Source organism: Tenrec ecaudatus, chromosome 8 (genome assembly GCF_050624435.1).
Source record: "Tenrec ecaudatus isolate mTenEca1 chromosome 8, mTenEca1.hap1, whole genome shotgun sequence".
Lineage (NCBI taxonomy): Eukaryota > Metazoa > Chordata > Mammalia > Afrosoricida > Tenrecidae > Tenrec > Tenrec ecaudatus.
In genome coordinates this window covers 133,092,002-133,107,438 of record NC_134537.1, presented here as the reverse complement: position 1 = coordinate 133,107,438, position 15,437 = coordinate 133,092,002, and the positions used below count along the sequence as shown (strand labels likewise).

At 40.6% G+C, this 15,437-nt stretch overlaps 1 protein-coding gene across 2 annotated transcripts in view; it reads right to left on the bottom strand.

Annotated features, from left to right (window-relative positions):
- The window catches only part of ASB5 (ankyrin repeat and SOCS box containing 5), a 104,447-nt gene that overhangs the window by 61,917 nt on the left and 27,093 nt on the right, over positions 1 to 15,437 (bottom strand). Inside the window, exon 2 of one of the 2 annotated variants that reach the window (XM_075556860.1) lies at positions 11,137 to 11,237. The exons of the other annotated variant lie outside the window; for it this stretch is intronic. The gene's annotated coding sequence lies outside the window, so the exon portion shown is untranslated. The remainder of the gene's footprint in view (positions 1 to 11,136; positions 11,238 to 15,437) is intronic. 2 annotated transcript variants of the gene reach the window in all.

Genomic DNA, 15,437 nt, shown 5'->3' with positions numbered 1-15,437 from the left:
TTCTTCATTGAAAATACTTTTTTTCAATAACACAAAAGGAGGCTTAATATATGGACTTTTTGTGATAGAATACACAGAAATCAAATTTACTACAACTGCGGGAAGAAACAGTGGAGAAACTAAATATTAGCATCTAAAGCCAGGCCAGGGTCCGATTGTAGAACAGACCATCAATTGCTCAGATGTAAATTCAAGTAGAAGCTAAAGAAAATGAAAACAACTACACAGAGCCGCTATACAGCCTTGATGGGAAGAAAATCCCACTGGAGCTGCTGGATTTCGAGAACATCTCAAGAACAGATTTGTTGCATTGAACGCTAAGACCTGATGAACTGTGGGAGGACAACAAGAATAGCATCAATGAAGAAAGCCAAAGGGCATTAAAAAGCAGGACAGAAAGAAAATATCAAAGTGGATTTCAGAGGAGACTCTGAAACTTGCTCCGAATAGCTAAGGTACATGGAAGAAAAGATGAATCGTGCAGTTAGAAAAACATAAAACAAGAACATGCTCAGCATATCTTAAACTGAGAGAACTAAAGAAAAACATCAAGTCATGAGTGTCAATATTGAAGGATTCTGGGCATAAAATATATAATAATCAAACAATCAAATAAAATATAGGATGCATTAAAACAAGATGGAAAGAAATACACAGAGTTGCTGTACTAGTTGACATTCAGCCACTTTGGGAGGTATCCTATGGGAACAAAAGAAGTCCCAGCTGCATTTAGACAAAAACAAGGCTCCAGGAATTGATGGGATACAAATGGAACTATTTCAACATACTGATCAAGCATGGGAAGCATGCATTGGTCTATGATTGGAAATTTGGAAGACAGCTACTTGACCAACTGACTGGAAGAGATGCATATTTGTACCCATTGCAAAAGAGGTGACCAAACATGATGTTCAAATCATAGAATTTTGCTGAAGATCACTCAACCACAGTTGCAGCAGAACATCAACAGAGAACTGCCAGATTCAGAAGAGGATGTGGAATAAGAGTTATCAGTGATCATGTCAGATGGATCTTGACTGAAAGCACAGGATACCAGAAAGATGTTTCCTTGTGTTTTATTGACTACGCAAAGGCATTAGTCAGTATGGACCATAAGAAAATATGGAAAACCTTAAGAATGGGAATTTCAGACCATTTCATTGTGCTCGTGGAGAACCTGGACATGGATCAAGAGGAAGTTTTGCAAATGGAACAAGGGAATATGTCATAGCTTAAAATACGCAACCGTGTGTGGAAGAGTTATACTCTCCCACCACATTATTCAACCTGTATGTGAGCAAGTCATCAGAGAAGTGGATGAAATGAGAAGAATGCAGCATCAGGATTGGAGAAAGGCTTCTTAACAACCTGAGATATGCCAATGGCACAACCTTACTTGGTCCAAGTGAGGAGGACTTGAAGCACTGGCTGACAAACATCAAGTATTCCAGCCGTCAGGGTGGATTATGGCCCCTTACAAGAAACCAAAATCCTCACAACTGGGCCAATAGGTAACATCCTAATTGGAGAAAAGATGGAAACTGTCAAGGATTTCATCTTGCTTGGATCCACAAGCAGTGCTTATGGAAGCAGCAGTCAAGAGATCAGGCGATATGTTGCATTAGTTAAATCCATTGCACAGGCTTCTTTTAAAATGTTGAAAATCAAGAAGGTGACTTTAAGGATTAAGATGCACTTGACCCCAACCATGATGTATTCAATAGACTCAGATTTATGTGAAAGTTGGACACAAATAAAGAAGATTGAAGAAAAGATCAATACAGTTTAACTAAGGTGTTGGTGATGAATATTGAAAGTATCATGGATTTCCAAAAGAACAAGCAGATTTATCTTGGACGAGGTACAACCAGAATGCTCTTTAGAGGCAAGGTGAGCAAGACTTCTCACACACGTGGGGCATGTTTTCAGGTTACAGACCAGTCCCTTGGTAAAGTGGAGGGACAAGACGAATTGACACCATGGCTGTAACAATGAGCCAGGACATAAGAATTGTGAGGATGGGGAAGGGCCAGGCTGTGTTTCATTCTGTTATATACAAGGTCGCCCTGAGTAGGAACTAACTAGATACCACCTAACAATGGCAGTGTTAAATGAACTGGCATTTTATGGTATGATGTGAGGACCCTGATCTATTACATACACACACATAAAATGTGTACATTCCAGCTTTGGGAATTTAGTTTCATGCCCTTAAGGAAGAGATAATAAAGAGATTACACTTTCAAATGTGACGAGATTAACCTTTATATTCACATAAAAGAGGGAATCTCATTACCAAAAACTATGGGGTTAAACTGTTCCCATTTTTACACTGAAACTGCAAAGGATATAAATTGTCTGCTTTTCTAGTCTTTTCGGATTGATAAAACTTCCCCCTTGTTGTTAAGTTGGTGCTTATCATAGCAAACACTGAAGGACACAGTAGAGCTGCCCAGTAAGATCTCTGGGGCTGTAAGTCTATACAGAAGCAGATTATCCACTCTTTCTCTCCGAGTGAGATTGGTGGTTTGAAACTACCTGCTCTTCAGATCGCACCCAAATGATTAACCTCTGTACTACCAGGACTCCTTTCATCAAGCGTAGCATAACTTTTTACACAAATAAAATTTTATTACTGTGTAGTTAGCTTAAAAAGAAACCAAAAGATGTTGGCTCATGATAACCTCTTGTGCTAAGAGTATAACTGGGAACCATAGTTTCACTGGCTGTAATGTTACAGAAGCAGTTTGCCAGGCTTTCCTTCCTCAGTCCCACTGGGTGGGTTCAAATCAACAAACATTATGGATGAGAGTGCAACACATTTGAGCCCCCCTGAGACCTAATACTGAAATAATTAGCATTCAAACAATCTTAACGATATAAACACGGTTATATACAATCATAATATAACTATTTAGAACTAATGGGTTAGAAAGGAGGTTCCACGTGTATTATAAAACAAAGATAAAGTCTAAACTTTCATCAATGAACAACAACAATATTTAGTATGTAAACATAATTTGTAAACATTTAATTAATAACTGAGTTTTGAACAAAGGATATGTGGTTAATTAGTTTTCTTTTGTTCATTTAAGGTTTTTGTTTTGTTTTTTTAACAAAAAGAAATCAGCTAAAGGGATCCAGTGGTATTATGAAATTCCAACACCCCCGTTTCATGGTTATTTAAAAACAAAAGACGCAGCTTAACGTGTTCTCTTCTTCATTTTCTCTCTTGCTCGTTGCCCAAGTCTATCTTTCCAGGTCTCCTGAGAGACCCTTGCCATAGGCTGCCCAAGAGAACTTGGAAAAATGCATCCTGCAACATTTATGCCCTGAAGCCTGCTCAGCTGGAAAACTAAGGCTCTTGCTCCCCTCGCTTTCAGGCCCCGCCCCTCGGCAGCCCCGCAGGGACTCACTCCAAAGGCACCAGCAACTCACAGCCACAGCGAAGCTTAGCTAGGAAGATGACAGATAGGTAGGTAGGTAGGTAGGTAGGTAGGTAGGTAGGTAGGTAGGTAGATAGATAGATAGATAGATAGATAGATAGATAGATAGATAGATAGATAGATAGATGATAGGTAGGTAGGTAGATTGATTGATTGATAGATGATAGATGGTAATAATAAACATATTGAAATGATCATTGTCTTTGTTTAAAGAAACTGTTTCTTATTTCCTGGTAGAAATCTAAAGGCTCCATTTGATTTTGATATTCCTTATATGCTACAAAACAAAACCTCAGAGACACATTTCAAGCAGCTAACCAGGTGATCTACAATAGGCATCGTTTTGGCTCCAAACTCTTGAGGCCTTGTACTCATGGAAATTAAGTACTCATGGAAACAAAGAGAATTATGTGTGCATGAATCTGGAGGTCGATGGTGGCTGGAAAATGAAAGGGGAAAGGATAAACAAGTTGCTCTTGGTAATAATAGCAGCTCATATTACACTTCAAACACCACTGAAGATATAGCTCTGATTTTTTTGGTTAGTAACAATCCTTAAGAAAAAGATAAAGGCAAATAGAGCCCCTAGTTTAGTATGATTTGAATATATTGGAGCCTTAGATGTTTACAATGCATAGGAATTTGAAATAAAACAAGAAATGTTTACATTTGAAGTTGAAATACTTAACTCAACTGAATGTAGCCTTCTCTCCATTCCACAGCTGTTGTTTAATCATAATCTACTTTCACTTACCCAGATGTTGCAGTCATGGGAACAGGCACTTCACAAAGGTAAACCAAACACATCGTCATAACTCCTCCTGTAGATCTGGGCTTTATGATGTAACATTTCTGTCACAAACAACATATTCACAGCGGAACTATGAATGTTGATGTTTCAGATTCCTATAAAATGTCCTTCATTGTTGATGAAGCATAAAATCTCATGGAGATTAGTTATAACTGCTTACATTTTTGGTCGGATGAGGCTTAGGTGAGTTATTCTTTTTTGACTCTTCTGCCTGACAGTAAATTCTTGCTATTGACATCTAGTGATACTTGATACTTCCAATAAAACTGAATAAGAAAATTATTTCTGTCAGTATCATACTTGTCTATAAAAATAACAAAGATATTTATCCAGAGACGTTTCGTCGATATAGATTTTATTCCATGACTCCAGGGAAATATCAAGGGCCTTCCCTAAACTCAGAATATCTTTTTTCCTACAAATTGAGTCTCATCAAGCATCACATGTTCATATTGTGTTCAGCTCTAACTAGAGAATGTCTTAGATTAAATAAGTTCTAATCACATATATGTAAGAAATCCTGATGGTGTTACTGAGTAAGCATGGACTGGAATTTGGAGAGAAAGATGAGGCGGTCTGCTCTCACAAATTTTTACACCCTTAGAAATCCAGTAAAAGTCACTATGATTTGGAATCAACTCAACTGAATGAAAGCTCTACACATTTGAAGAGTATTTTTATTAATATGTCTTTGTAAAATATATGGTATGTGCCAAGTACTGTCTTAGGTATTTTAACTTTTACAATGAACTATTTTTTTAAGCCAAACTTTCTTTACTAAATAGTTGGTTCCAGAGAGACACCTGGCCCCACTGGGTCAATAAGAAATCTGTCTGGGACTTCCCCGGAAGTTTGGGGAACAATGTTCTTCACTGCAGGGGGTGCACAGAGAGCAAAAGCTAAGCTTATATAGATGTCTGGAGCTGTCAGTGTCTCTAAAGGTCTTGCCTTGGAATTAAGCCAATACAAAGAAAGATACAAAAAAGAGACAGTATCATACATAGTACATTCATTTGAGAACCTGGATCTTGCTGTTCCTGAAGCTAGCTAGTTCTAGATTTGACAGTCATACGAAGTATTAGCTCTTTGTTAAGTAAACTCATTTGAATTGAGGTCACTGTCCATTTTACAGAAGCAGCGCTGGCCCCTATCTGGGATTCTTATTAAGAAATATTGAAGTAGGTATTACTAGCCCTTTCTGTATAACAGATGACAGGTTTAACGAAGCTAAGAAAATTTTGGAGTGGAAGTAGTGAATTCTAACCAATTTATTTCAGCTATTGTTTATAAGTTAATATGGAAATATTCTTACTGTCCAGTTAACCCTCTGCCCTCCCATTCTACCACACCAGGGGTGTTAAGTAGTCTTTGGCTAAACACTGATATGTATCATTGGGTTGAAGCTTACTGGTGTCTCCTAACTGTTTGATGTTTCAAATTTTTCTTTAAACTCTCATTTTAGCCAAATCTACAAGAATATTTAAAGGGAAATATTTTATCAGGACATCAGCTTGAAGATCCAGTGTGGGTTTCACATTAAAGGTGAAATGTTGTTAGAGATATCTTTTTTAAGTATTCCCAACATAGCAATCTGATAAGAAGTTTTTTTCTAAACCATTTTATTAAGAGTTGATCCAGATATTATACCATTCTATAGTTAAACCACATCAAGCAGTATTGTAACATTGCCACCCAATCAGTTTCAAAACATTTTCTTCCTTCTTGAACCCCTGGCTATCAGCTCCCTTTTAACCTGTAAGCCTCCACCACACCCCACCCAGGAGCCCCTTTCAAACTGTTGTCTCTATAGGTTCATCGACCTTGTGTTTCATGTACCAAAAAACAGAAAAACACAACAAAGATTTTTAAAAGGCTACCCACAATGACAAAATACATCAGAGATAAACACCAATATTGAAGAAAAAACCCCCAGAAACTATTCAAGACCAGATCAAGTCCTAAGTATTTCAGAGGGGAGATAAATGATGGTTTTATCCATTGAAGTCAGGTTTATCATTTTAATCTACTAATCTCTCCAATACCCTGTATTTGTTAACCAATTTATTCCCATGCCTCAATAAGGGTTACAGCAGTGGTTCTCAACCTGTGGATTGTGACCCCTGGCCAATGGGGGTCAAACGACCCTTTCACAGGGGCCACCCAATTCATAACAGTAGCAAAATGACAGTTATGAAGTAGCAATGGAAATAATTTTATGGCTAGGAGGTCACCACAACATGAGGAATTGTATTAAAAGGTCGCGGCATTTAGGAAGGTAGAGAACCGCTGAGTTACAGGGAAATCACCAGAGGCTTATTTGCTGTGTAAATCTCCCAAATGTATTTTGGGCTTTGGGCTTCCACTGTTATCCACAGCCTTCTGCACACTAGAATCTCACAATTTAAGTTTTGATACCATTCCCTCTTTGGATTTGGAGTATATAATTTACAATCCTTGGGTCATGGATATTGGTGTGGATTTAGTTGATATCTCACTTAGATAGCTGCTTGCTTGGAAACAAGCCTTAAAGAAGCCAGATGCTAGTCTATCTGACAGCAGGGCCCCCTCTAATTTCATCATCACATTTTGCTATAGTAACCATATCTTCTGTGTTTCCTTAATGAGGGGGAGGATTGAGAAAGGCCATGATGTAAGAACTAAAGGTTCTTGATTGGTGCTTTATAACTATCAGTCCCACTGAGAGGAAAAACATATCATCTACCATGGAGTGTCCAACTGACTAGTAAAATTGGGGTCTGGATAAGACACTGTTCAGGATTCTAAGATTATCGTCTTCTTGACAACACAGGTACTAAAAAATATTTTCCTTTTTGATTGTAAAATTTTAAAGTAATGAATTTCAGGAAATTTTCCATTTTAAAACATTTTCTCAGATTTACGAATCTACTGCTATCCATGTAGTAAGAAAAATAATAGTACATATTTCACCTTTCCACAATAGGCAACTTTATTGTTCTTCTACATACCTTCCTTTCCCACCAATCTCTAATTTCACAGAACATGAGCAAAGGCCAGTCCAAAAAAGAAAATGTCTGCACAGGCCATGGAAGTCGATTTTTCTGTGGCTTACCCCTGAGCCTCAGGCTAGCCCCTGATAACCTCCAGTGTTCCAGTGTTTTCCGTATCTAGTGATGCTGGGAAAGAAATCTCTTTCATTGTTTAAGAGGTTTAAACAGCTTTAGGAGAACTTTTCCAACTGTCAGTTGTGGGAAATGGTCCTTTTCTCTTTGCAGCATCTATGATCTTGGTATTTCTTACAGATTTCCATGTGTCTTGGCATCAACTGCCCCTGAGTCTAGGACCTTCCCAGTGAAGGGCCCTCAGGCCAAAAGGGCACACTCCCCTCCCAGCTTCACTTTCATGATGGTGGGAGGCTGCTATCATCGCTACTGCTGCTTTCTCCTTTCACCTCTTAAGGTCAAAGGTGCTGGGGTCACACCCCAGGAACCCTCAAGAGTGTCAGAGTAGAACCGTACCCTATTGGGGTTTCAGTGGTTGAATGTTCAGAAGTAGATTCCTAGACCTTTCTTGTGAGTTCATTGCATTAGCCAGATAATCTTCACACGGAGCCCTCTAACCCCTTCACATTGCGTGTAAGAATATGAACCTGGGACAAGGAACCACTGCAGTTGCTGATCCACCATTTCCTCACTGCCAATGCATGTAGATCCACGAGGCAAAGAACTTATTTTTCCATCTATTGATAGAATACAGAGAGTGGGCTGACTCCCCCCCCCCGTAAGCTTACAAAGATAAATTACATAATCTGTGAAAGGATTCTAAATACCAGCTTCTAGTGTTACATACCTCGCTCGGAGTTCAGTGCATGTTCTCACTCCACCTTAGATGAATGGTTAACTTTCATATGCCTCATTTCCCTTAACTGTGAAATGTCCCATCAGAAAACATCTACGTCACACGCTGTGATGTTTAGATGCAGTAATTCATACGAAGCACTTTAGTGCCACATGGTAGAAGTTTAACAAATATTTGTTATGTTGTCATAATTTCTATCATATTGTCACTTATTAAAATTTGGATTCATTGCATGGCAGGCACTGAAATTTTGAGGTGTATTTGTCTAAAGATATGTTCAATTTCTAGTACTATTATATTCAAATCCTATTAGAGGCATGTCATCATATAAAGGAAACCTCACAGACTCCCTCTGCTGTTAGAAAATAGGCCTGTTCCTACAACTAGAATTTATAAGAAAATGTTAGATCGTAGGATCCCTGGTGGAGAGACATCGGACTGTCAGCCTCAAGGTTGGTGATTCAAAGCAACCAACCACTCATGGGGAGAAAGATGCGAATATGCACACATGCGCACACACAGCAGAAACACTCACTTGTCCCTGCCAGGAAATTTGGAAGACGGCTACTTGGCCATTTGACTGACTGGAAGAGATCCATATTTGTACCCATTCCAAAGAAAGGTGACTCAACAGCGAGCTCACACAATATAACTGATATCACGTGCCAGTCAATGTTCGCCAAAGGTCATCCTGCAATGGCTGCAGCAGGGATTTTCCAGGTGGCCAGGCTGGATTCAGAAGAGGACATGGAACAAGTGAGATCACTGCTGGTGTCAGATGGATCTTGGCTGGAAGCAGAGAATACCATAAAGATGTTTACTTGTGGTTTATTGAATATGCCAAAGCATTTGTCTGTGTGAATTATAAAAATGTATGGGTAACTTTATAAAGAAAGGAAATTCCAGAACACTTTATTATGCTCCTACAGAATTTGCACATAGATCGAGAGGCAGTAATGCCAACCAAACAAGGGGATGCTGCAAGGGGTAACACTGGGAAAGGTGTGCAACAAGGTTACATCCTCTCACCATGCTTATGTAACTTGCAAGTGGAGCAGATCATCAGAGAAGCCAGAGAAGAATATGGCATCAGACCCAGAGGAGAGCTGATTAACAACCTGATAAGTGGATCACACCACCTTGCACTTGCTGATGAAGATCAAAGATGACAGCTTTCAGTATGGATCGGGACACAATATCAAGAAGGTCAAAGTCAAACACAGGGAATCCAGGGTGGATGATCCCTCCAGGACCAGTGGTGAAAGTGGCTATAGCAGGAGGGTGGAGTTGAAAGGGGGACCTGATTACAAGGATCTACATATAACCTCTTTCCTGGGGGATGGACAATAGAGAAGTGGGTGAAGGGAGACGTCGGACAGGGCAAGATATAACAAAATAATAATTTATAAATTATCTAGGGTTCATGAGGGAAGGGGGAGCAGGGAGGGAGGGGGAAATGAGTAGCATATTACAGGGTCTTAAGTGGAGAGCAAATGTTTTGAGAATGATGGCAATGAATGTACAGATGTGCTTTACACAATTGATGCATGTATGGGTTATGATAAGAGTTGTATGAGCCCCCAATAAAATTACTGGGGGAAAAAAACGAAGGCCAAAGTCCACAAATGAAGAAAGAGTTGGACGTTGTCAAAGACTTTGTCTTTATTTGTAGCTACAAATGATATTGATGAGGCAGCCGTCAAGAGATCCAAAGGCAAGTAGCATTGGGTAAATTTCCCACACAAGACCTCTTTCAAACATCAAAAAGCAAGAGTGTTACTTTGAGGACTAAAGTCCACCTGATCCAAACCATGGTATTTTCAATCGCCTCCCCTGTGTGAAAGGGAGACATTGACTACCAAAGACAAAATAAGAATTGATCCATTTGTATTGTGGTGCTAGTCGAGAATATCGAAACTACTGTGAGCTGCTAAATGGAGAAATCTAGCTGTCTTGGAAGAAATACAACCAGTGTGCTCCTCAGAGGCACGGATGCTGAGACGTTGTGTCACATACTTGGGGCACGTTGTCAGGAGAGACAGGTCCCTGGAGAAGGGCATCATGTTAGGTAACGTAGAGGGACATTGAAGGAGAGGAAGGTCCTCACGGAGATGGATAGACTGTAGGGTGGCTGCAGCAATGGGCTCAGGCATAGGAACAATTGCGAGGAGGTGCAGGACCAGGCCATGCATCCATTCTGTTATGTCTAGGCTCAAACCCCAACTCGATGGCAGCTAATCACAATATATATATATATATTTGCATCATGAAGGGAAGGATAGCTAGAACTTACTAAAAACATTTTTCATTTCAAACCTTTTAAACTGGTTTATTATTCTAGACTCTGTGACAATGGCATTCAATAGTTATAGATACACAGAATACAGCAGAAAATTCACATCTTATGCATAAAGCTAATTTCATCCTAGAATACCTGACTCCTAGTCTAAGAAACTAAGGTTCTAAAGCTGAAAATTTCTAGCTGAATTTGCAATATTAACAATGGCAATAAGAATGGTAACAGCCAAAATATCTTTTGTTATATTTTACTCTGGCTCTTATCCAACCCATTAAAGAACTGAAGTTGTGCCAATGAAGAGTTGAAGACAATGGAATCTACATGGCCACGGTAAAGGCTGGGCACTTTTACTGGGGAGAATCTACCAGCCCGCTTTACAGATGCAGGTGCCAGGACGATGGTAAAGAATCAAGTTTGAGTCCCAGTTCCTCTGACAAGGAGCAGTGTGAACTTGGAAAAGGTCCCTCTACGCTGGGTTTCTCCCTTGTAAAACAGGATACAAGTTATCGCACAGGTTTATCATAAAGGCTTCTGTTAGTTTGACCTGAATTTAGTTTGCTTCACTTTAAAGCCAAGAACCTCACATTATAAAGACCCTTTCTAAAATAATGAACTTTCTACCTCTCCCGCCCTGCATAGTAATGCAAACTCCACTTCCAATTTTTCAACTACCAAGTAACTTCAACCTATCCCTCTGCTCCACCAAATCAAGGGCTCTCTCCTTTATTGAGCTGTGCACTTACTTGTGTACTTGTGGCCTCTGGGCCACCATGGTGAAATGAACAAGGCAGCCTAGGTCCTCCCTCTCTTGGTGTTGAGCCAACATCTGTCCACTCTGTCTGGACTTTAAACAAGAAAGAGACAATTTTTAAACAATAGATTGCTCCTCAATTGTCCTGTTTATCTCATTTCCGTATTGAATGCCCAGAATATAAACGTAAGTAAAATTCAAGATAAGTTTTCATGTGATTACCTACATTAGTGTTACTTTATCATGCATACTCTGTTTTTCTCACTCAGTAGATAAACTGTTCCTCAAGCTTCCCCTTTCCTTTCGGTTATTTGGGCTTCTTTTTTCCATGGTAGCTTTCTTTTTTTGGGGTGTGTGTGTGTGTGTGTGTGTATTTTTTTAACATTTTATTAGGGGCTCATACAACTCTTATCACGATCCATACATATACATACATCAATTGTATAAAGCACATCTGCAAATTCCCTGCCCCAATCATTCTCAAAGCATTTGCTCTCCACTTAAGTCCTTTGCATCAGGTCCTCTTTTTTCCCCCCTCCCTCCCCACTCCCCTCTCCCTCATAAGCCCTTGGTAATTTATACATTGTTATTTTTTCATATCTTGCCCTATCCGGAGTCTCCCTCCCCCCCCCCCCCTACTCTGCCGTCCATCTCCCAGGGAGGAGGTCACATGTGGATCCTTGTAATCAGTTCCCCCTTTCCAACCCACTCACCCTCTACTCTCCCAGCATCGCCTCTCACACTCCTGGTCCTGAAGATATCATCCACCCTGGATTCCCTGTGCCTCCAGCCCACATATGCACCAGTGTACAACCTCTGCCCTATCCAGCCCTGCAAGGTAGAATTCAGATCATGGTAGTTGGGGGAGGAAGCATCCAGGATCTGGGGGAAAGCTGTGTTCTTCATCGGTACTACCTCGCACCCTGACTGACCCATCTCCTCTCCTAAACCCCTCTATGAGGGGATCTCCAGTGGCCGACACTTGGGCCATGGTAGTTTTCTATGAGTAGTTTTATCAAGCCAGTCTTTCCATATACAATCCTTCAGGGAGCTCCCCCAGCTGGTCTGAGCAGGTAATACCACTATAGGCAATGGCTAGTAAGTGGAAAGCTAAGTAGGTGGTTGGCAGGTAGGTAGGTAGGTGGGTGGGTGGGTAAGTAGGTAGGTAAAATAAAAACAATGAATGTTGTGGTTGAATTATATCCCTCAAAAATACTCCTATGTTGGTACTTGAAAATACAACCTCATTTAAATGTACAGTTCCTTTATTATCTAACACTGTTATAAGATAAATACTTCAAGTAAGTATTTTAACAAATACAAATTTCCCACAGAGAAGAAGCACACGGCCTAAGCGAATACAAGGTGTTGAATGGACCATGTAGCAGATACAAAGGAACAAAAACAATCATTGTGTGATCACCTTCCTCACATAATCGCTGAAGACGAAAGTGTGCATAAGCAAGTGTGGTGAAGAAGGCTGATGGAGCCCGGCTACTGAGAGATATAGCATCTGGGGACTTAAAGGCTTGAAAGCAAACAAGCGGCCATCTAGCCCAGAAGCAACCGAACCCACACGGAAGCAGCACACCAACATAGGTGACCGTGAAGGACAGAGGAGACCAGGTCTCCAACAACAAAGGTGGGATGGTGGAGAGAATCACATCACCATGAAAGAGGGGGAGTGCATATGAGGACCCAATGCCCACCTGTAGACAGCTGGACACCCCTTCCAGAGGGGTAGTGAGGAGGAGATGGGCCACTCAGGGTTCAGTGTAGCAACAATGAAACTCAAAACCTTCCTCTAGTTCCTGAACGCTTCCTCCCCTCCCAATCATCATGACCCCAATTCTACCTTGCCTTGCGGACCTGGTTATACCAGAGGATGTACAGCGGTGCAGTGGGGATCTGGAGGCACAGGGAATCTAGGACAGACGAACCCCTCAACACCAGCGGTGGGAGTGGCGACACCAGGAGGGAAGGGCGTCTAGAAAGGGAGAACCGATCTCGGAGATCTATGTGTAACCTCCTCTCTGGGAGATGGGCAATGGGGAGGTGGGTGAGGGGAGACGCCGGGGAGTGTAAGATAAGATATAATAATTATTTATAAACTATCAAGGGACCAGGGGTGGGATCGGGGAGGGAGGGGGATGGGGGAAAAAAGGGAAACCGAGCTGATTCCAGGAACCCAAGTGGAAGGTGAATTATGAGAATGACCAGTGCAACGAATGTGTAAGGGTGCTTTGCTCAATTGATGTATGTACAGATTGTGATAAGAGCCTTATGAGCCCCAATAAAAAGATTTTTTAAAAAAAAGAAAGAAAAGAAAAAACAAACAAACAAAAAAAACAAATACAAATTTATTTCCTAACAGTTAAGAGGTTAATCCAATTTTGACATAGTGACTCCGTAGGACAGAACAGATCTGCCCCATGTGGCTCCCAAGGCTATACATTGTAAGGAAACCGACTGCCACAATTTCCCCCCAACAATTGGTGGGTGGATTTGAAGATTTGAAACATTGACCTTATTAGAAACTAAGTGCCTTAACTACTGCATCACCAGGTCTAAATACAAGGTGTATTTAGGCGTTCTCTCTCTGTCAGCTCTGGAGATGAAAGCTCTTGTCGTGTTGAGACTTCAACTTCTGAACCATCTTTACGTGGACTGGCATCTCTGTCCCTACCTCTGGATGCCCAATTTTCTCTTGGTATATCTCAAAGGTGATTAGCTTAAATCACATCCTACACGGATGTTGCCTTTTCATGGAACAAAGAAAGCTCATCCCCAAATGAGATTACAACAACGGTTCTAGGGGTTAGGAATTAAACGCACATTCCAGGGGAACACAGTACAAACCTTCATATAGGTCTGTGAAAACACTGTCACTGTGGTTAACATGCGGTCAGACTGAAACGCAGGGAGTCCTTATCCTGCATGACTAATATAAAAGGAGGAGATAAAAAGAGACAGGGATACTAACTAACTAACTAACTATACACAATGGCCATACTGCCAAGGATTATCAGAAGCTACTAGCAGCTAGGAGTGAGCTACTCACCAGTTTCTCTCACAGAGGAGTCCAAACCACTCACACCTTGATCTTAAACTACTAGCCCCCAGAACTGCGAGACATGAATTTCTCTCCTTTAAGCCACCCAGCTGGTGATGTTTTATTCCAGTCATCCAAGGAAACTAGCACAGTGAGTTTGCATTACTTGGTGGTTGATGAAATCGAGATCAGATTAAAAACATTAATGACAAGGACAAGCTACCTCCACAAGAAAATAATGGCTGCGGGGCAAAAATGGTCATCTCCGGCAGCAGTGTGTTGCTGGGACTGTTGCTGACTGTGGGGCAAATTAACAAACCTGTCTCTTACTCTCATCTCTTGTGAATAATTAGGTCAATTAGAAGCTGTGATTATTAAATAATTTGGTATCTTTAAGTGGATAGAATAGTGGCGAGCACATACTTGGTGTTTTATAAGAATCTGTTCAATAGATTAAAAGCATAATACAATTATGGCAATTAGACCAGTTAATGAAGAATAAGTTTGAGGCTGTAGCTTTTTGTAAGAAATCCCAGTAATGTTGAAATGTCTCCTATGTAAATATACATCCTCTTCATTTCTAAAGAGAAATTACAATTCAAAGAATGATTTTATTGCCCTTTCTCTGGTGCTCAGACCACCCATGAAATGGGACTGATGCCTCCTGACTTCTGGTATCTTTTTTGGCATTTCCTCTCTCTCTATGCCTGCAACTGTTCCGAGTTCCCAACTCCGTCTGTCTCTAGATCTGAGTCATCTCTAGTCACTGGAGTCATCATCCAGGAGGAAAATAAATTCTTCCGTGTGCACTATTCATGGCTGGGCAGGATATTGAGTTCTTAACATTTATCTGTATTAATATATTCTGAAAGCACACAAGATGTGTTTTGGTTTACAGATCCTTTAAAAACTTATTTAGTTTATTTTAAATAATAAGATCATTAGATTAATTCCCTTGTAACTTCCTCCAGGGCAAAGAGGTGAAAGCCACATGGAAACATTTCTGGTGTGAGTGACCCGCATTCCATAAATGAGGGACAGAGACCATGGATTTTCATTCTGTAAGCGAGGTTAGTAACCATGAGGTTGGCATGTCTAGCCCAGCAACCATTCTGTGGGAGAAAGATGAGGCTGCCTGACTGCTCCCATACACATGGATAGCTTCAGGCTGTATCATGTGCCTATGAATTGGGATCCATTTAATGGCAATGGGATTTTTCGGGCATACACGTAAGAGAAAC